Here is a 6000-nt window from a genome sequence, read left to right as displayed (position 1 = left end):
CTGGTATTTTGCCATTGTGAAAAAACCTGTTCCATTCCCGCAAGCCCTGGAGAGGGAGGCAGGTCTGAAGCCAGAAGAGAGGACGGAGCAATGTTTGGCACTTCGAGGATGCCCTAGAAATCCATCCAGCCCGCCACACGTGTCCCCAGTGCAGCTCGGTGCGAGCGCTGGGCACAAGGGATGGCACGAGGAGCCAGGCAAAGCCTCGCTGCCTTCAGCTGGAGCCAAAGCTGCTTTTGCCAAATTTTAGTAAGTCTGAGCTCCCTGGCAGAGTCCTGGCACTCAGGATCGGGTCTGTGGTTTTCCCTTCCCGACAGCACCAACCTTTGCTGCACGAGATCCAGAAGATGCCGTACGGAGCTGAGGCTGTGAGCGGGCAGCGGGACCCCAGGCAGCCCCAGGAAGGGAGGGGAAAGCTGGACGTGGGCTGTGGGGTCAGGGATTGGGGGAAAGAAGCTCGTCTTTAGGACTTGTGCTCTGCAAAGGTGTAACAGGATGAGTGAGAATAAAGCACGTGAGAGTAACCTCCTCTGCGAGACGTTGTTGGTATTTTAGGGAGAGAAATGAGGTTCCAGGAAAAGCTTTGAGCCTCTATGGCTTTGACAGCAGCAAAGCGGAGTTAAAACCAGAATTAGTCCTGAATCAGGACCAGAGTTTGAATGATACTCCAACGCCTGTGATTTCAGGGAGAGGATGGGCATGAAAAACTTAAAAATCCCTCCTTCCTCTCTCCCTGTGATTCGAGGAGCAGAGCAAATGCTAATAGTGATCGATCGTAGCTGGATACAGTTAAGACTCTCAGATCAGCCTAACGCTTGCACAGAAAATGGAGCAGAAAGTGTTATTTTCACCTAGGACACGCAACACCTGGAATCCTTCTCTGGCAGAGCAGAGGTGCCCTGAGCGGTGCCACACAAAAGAGCAATCGAAGAGTGCTGCTCCAGAGGGAAAGGGAAAATCTTACTCACCGCGTCCACTGGGAACAGGAGAGAGGGGTAAATTGTGCCACTGAAGTGAGATGTTAAACACTAAGAAATTTCTTGGGAAGTTTTGCAGCATTTCCATTTCTGAAAACTTTTGGGAATGGATCAGACTCGTCCTTTCAGAGCGATTTAAGCAGAGCTGAGGCTGTCTGGGAGCAGGGGAAGGAGTGGATGACCTCTTAAGGTCACTTCAAGCCCTATTTTCCATGATTACAGGGACATCTAATACTTGAAATGCTCTGTAATCGAAGTTGCCCTTGAGATGTTTCGGTGTCTCAAAGCAGAGCAGAAGGACCGTTTCAGTAGCGCAGCTGTGATCTTCCCAACGCATTCCCAAATTCCTGAAACACCAACTCCTCGAGTCAGGTCGGCTGCGGAGAGGAGCAGAGCTCGCTCACTAAGCGCTGCCTGGCAGGGGAGGAGGAAGCAGGGCAGCCCCAGCTCTCCTGTTGAATTTGTGGGGAGACAAATGCCACAGCTGGGTGAAACCTAAAGTTGTCCTCAGTCCCAAGCTGGGAGCCAGCTTGTGAAATGACTTGTGTTATCAGCAGAGGCAGCGGGACACAGATAATGCGGCAAGGGCAGCGCTGCCGCGGCTGTGATGGGCTGAGGTTAGAGAAGAGCAAAGTTTGCATCGTTAATTAGACCCCCCCGTTACCCTGGAAGAAGCAGACGTGGGCACGTGGCCCTTCTCTAGGTCAGCACTTCACTCGTCACCTCTGCACCACCCGGACCTGAACTGGCATCAAGAGGTTCAGCATTTTAGGCAGCGGTTAGTGGATACCACAGAGAGAAGGAAATGCAGACAGTGTCCTCCCGTCTTTGGAAACAACTTCTGCACATCTGGGTTTTGGGGTTTTTTTTGTTTGATTGTGAGAAATTTTAGAGGGATGCTGCTGTCCGAACTGCATCACGAGCAGATGCCCTGAAATAACCGTAACTGTGAACCCTGGGTCAACATTTAATGTTGCTGGATATTTATTTCACTCTATTAACTTTATATCCTACAGAGGCACTTAATGAGAGGAAAACAAATAGGTTGCACTTTGGAGAAACAAGATATCCGAGTTGGCTGGGAGTGAAGGACCCAGAATACATATAATAATGACACCAGGATAAACTATTCCATTTTATTGATTAGCAACTGTGCTAGGAGTGTAAATTGGTCACTTGTAACTATTATAGTGCATCATTTATTACAGCAGGCACGATGCTCCTGCATGGGTGAAAAGCTTTGGGAGACCCTGGCATGCTTGTGTGCTGCTAGAGAAAGGACTAAGCCACGTGCTAAGTAGTTCCTGTGAACGTAGTAATTGCTCCCTAATAGCACTGAACTCTTAATCTACGTTAATAATGTCCTTCTGAGCCTTTATCTTAATGCCATATAGAGGCAACACTTTTTGCTGGGGAGGCTGGTTGTGCCAGGGAGTTGTGTAGCTACAGAGCAGCAAGAGCTGAGCTCAGCCAGCGCCGGGCTAAGCTGGACACGGTTCATTCCGTGCCCTACGGTCTCCTGGGGCAGGAATACAGGGAACGGTTAAAACCAGCCTGTTGTCTGACGCTCTGTCCCCGCAGCACTTTCTGAGAAGAGTAGAAAAACCACTTTTTTAGAAAGGAACCGCAGAGCGGATAGCTTTTGCGTGGAGACACGTACCTCACCACGCTGGATTTCTTGCACGTGTTTGGGACAAGATACAGCACGGGCACAGCGCCAGCACAGCAAAACCCTCTCCCACGCCAAAACCACCGACACTTCGATTTTGCTATTATTACTGCAGTTCCACTGAGGGCTGTTTCTTGCTCAGCCCTGTCAACCAGAAATCTGACTTCTTTCCCACACAAATCCCTGATGTCGCTGAGCCAGCACAAACCTGGGGAGGATACACGCATACACGCACATCCCTCCTCCGTCTAGGTGTGCGGGGTTCCTGCTCCGAGCGGCTCAGCTGAACTCCACAGAAAATAAATAAATTTAAAAAAAAAAAAAAAAAAAAGGCTGGCAGACCTGAGGGGATGGTTGTAACTTGGATAACCTCCTGCAAAAGTTCAGGCAACTCAGGGAAATCGAGCTGCGGACGGGACTGGGCTCGGCAAGCCAGCACAGCCACGGGCACTGCTTGGCTTTGGTGCTGATGTGAGCAGAGCTTAGCTCCTGGGTTAGGCTGGTTCAAACATCATCCAGCTCTGCTCCTTCAACAGATTGAAGCTGGGTGTGACGGGGTGTACCTAGAGCAGGCGTGCACCTGGTAGCAGTCCCTAAACAGGATTTACATGTTAAAATGTGATGGGTTTAACTCTCCCAGAGAAACCCAGGGGAAGCAGGACAGGTCAGACACCGGGTAAGACATCTTACCAGGCACAGCAGAGCTGGTGGGAAGTGGATTTACCTCTTGTACTCCGGTGGCGTGATTAACATCTGCAGAACATCTGCTCTCCTGGATCCAGCTGTGCAAGGGCAGGGCAAGGTGGTGGCCTCACTGACCCATGTCCCCAGCAGCTGCAGAGCCACAGGGAAACACTCCATCACTCACTGAGGACAGAAAGAGCCCAAATGGGTGCTCGGGTCCAGCTGCTTCGCCTCACCCCTCATAGGCGACTGCTGTGCCACCAACCTCCACCTCGTTAACCAGTGCTGCCTCACCATTTCCTACTAGTTTCCTGTCCGCCCCTCTCTATCCCAAGTTTTCTCCTCTTGGAATGCCCGTTTGGGGGGATAGATGCTGTTTTCTGAATTTGGGGTTTGCACAAGGGGTTGCAGACTGCAGCTGGGATACCCTGACTTGATGGTGACTAACAATGATGAGAGTCATCGATTTTAGCAAAGTTATTCCTCCTGTAAGAAAGAGAAGGAGCAGACTGGATCTCTCAAAAATAACATTTACATTTGACAAAAGAAAAGATGGAAATTAAGGAGGTTTTTATCATGGAAGGCAATGCGACGTGTAATTAAAGTTTAGACCAATGTCGTGTGCATTACACCCACAATCCATGTGCATTCTTGATTTGGTGATATAGTAATGTTTAATTGCCATTAATGTAAACATATTTTAAAAGGTTATTTTCCTGCTCTATAGGTCAATAGACCTAATGAAGCAGCTCTAAGTGGGTTTGAATTGCTTTGATTAGGTGCTTGATTTCCTGTTTACCTCATGGAAGTGGGTTTGGTCCTGCCCAGCTAATGTATATAAAAGCCCTGAGGGGTCTCATCAGCACCAGAAGTAGCTGAAATCCTCCAGGCAGCTTCAGAGGAGAAAGGTAAGAAGCTCTATGTCAGTCTCTCTTTTTAACTTTTTTTTTTTTTCCCCCCAAGATAGTGGGAGTGAATAGTGTTTGAGAGCATCGGGCTGTAGCAGAGCAGGAACAGCCTGTCACTTTGGCTGAGTTTTTCCCAAAGTGGTACAAGACTGGCTGTTTTCTTGGTAGCTTTGGCAAAAAAAAAAAAAAAAGACCTGCAGCAGTGTATGTGTCAGGCTGTAAAGGGAAAGACTGTTATTTCAGAGGAGGATTCAGTATGTGGCAAATATCAGGTTGGGATCTGCACCTACCCAGGGAAAAGAGGAGAAATTGGTTCTTAGCTGCTTTTTGGGGACCTCCCAACTCTGGATAAAACAGGGATAATGCTTCTTCTAAAGGAGATGGTATTGCACAGGGGACTGGCAGACCTTCGTGTTGCAAAGATCCCACCAGTTGTTCCTCTTTTTGTGAAGAAGTCAAGTTATTGGATCAAAACAGCGTAGGTATCGCAGCAAACCCTGTGCCAGACTGGGCTGGGAGAGCTCAGCTACTCCAGTTCAGTGTCACACGGGCAAAGGCGTCTTGTATTAATTCAGAATGGTTTTTCAAGAGTCTCTGAAAACGTGGATTGCTTTTCCTCCCTGTTTGGGTAAATTCTGCGGGGAAGTTACTGCCCTTTCTTAAAATTAAGGCTACAAGGCATTTCCTCTCCCAGCATCGTAAATAATTATCCGAAGCAGAACAATATTCTTGCACAACTTATCTGTTTTCAGACCCATCATCACACCCACAGTTATACCACCAATACACGAAATGAAAAACAAATAAGAGGGAAAACCTCAGTTACTTAATCATGACTTTTTTTTTTTTTTCTTTTCTCACTTGAAATACTCCTCAGCTTTTTGGATAATGGAATTTACTTCTGCTGTTAACACTCTGTAACAATTTGTCTTTTATTGCTTTCAGCCTAAGTATTTTAGGGATTTTGCCAGTGTTCAGAATATTATACCTTTGCTTTTAAGAGCATTCCTCAACACTTGAAAAATCTGAGATAATGCAATACATTTAGGTTTGGGGTTTTTTTTCCTCACTTAATAGGAAGGGCTGAAAACATTTGTAAAAGATGTCACAATTTTCCAGAGGAAAAAAAATGCTACAATTACAAACAACACCCAAACTTGCAGATTCTTGCTCTCTCCAAAACAATAATTGGGCTGTTGTAAGAGTACAAATAACTACTTAGAGGAGTAAAGTTCTATCAATGTGTGAATAAATTTTTGAAGGATGGGATAATTGAGTCCTGATCTTTTTGTAACTGTGTTATTCCTGTTGACAGCAGCTCTCCATTGCAATGGAGTTTCCAGAAATAGGTATAACAGAGTGAGGGACAACAAAATATATCTGGGAGCCATGATCAAAACCATTTTTGTACAGAGTTTGCAGAGCTGGAATAGTAATTAAAAGAGCTCAGATGTCCAAGGACTATTGAGCTGAACTGTGGATGTGAGGACTAGGAACAGCTTGAAACTAATAAATCTTGGAATTTGATCCTGTCACTGTCCATGGGATATTTTTCATAACTGATATTCGCTGACTGGCTCCAGTCCCTACGTAAGGCATTATCCATCCCAACAGAAAATCTCCCAGAAATTAGATCAGGCTCCTAAATCCTGCAGAACCACAGTGTGGGATAAGCAGGATGCCATTGCTGCTGAATTGCCTGATCCAACGTACGTTCCCGTTCACATACTCAAGATTGAATCGACCCTTAAAGCACAATGAG

This window comes from Athene noctua, chromosome 25 (assembly GCF_965140245.1).
Source record: "Athene noctua chromosome 25, bAthNoc1.hap1.1, whole genome shotgun sequence".
NCBI classification, from domain to species: Eukaryota; Metazoa; Chordata; class Aves; order Strigiformes; family Strigidae; genus Athene; species Athene noctua.
Note: the sequence above shows the minus strand (reverse complement) of the source record.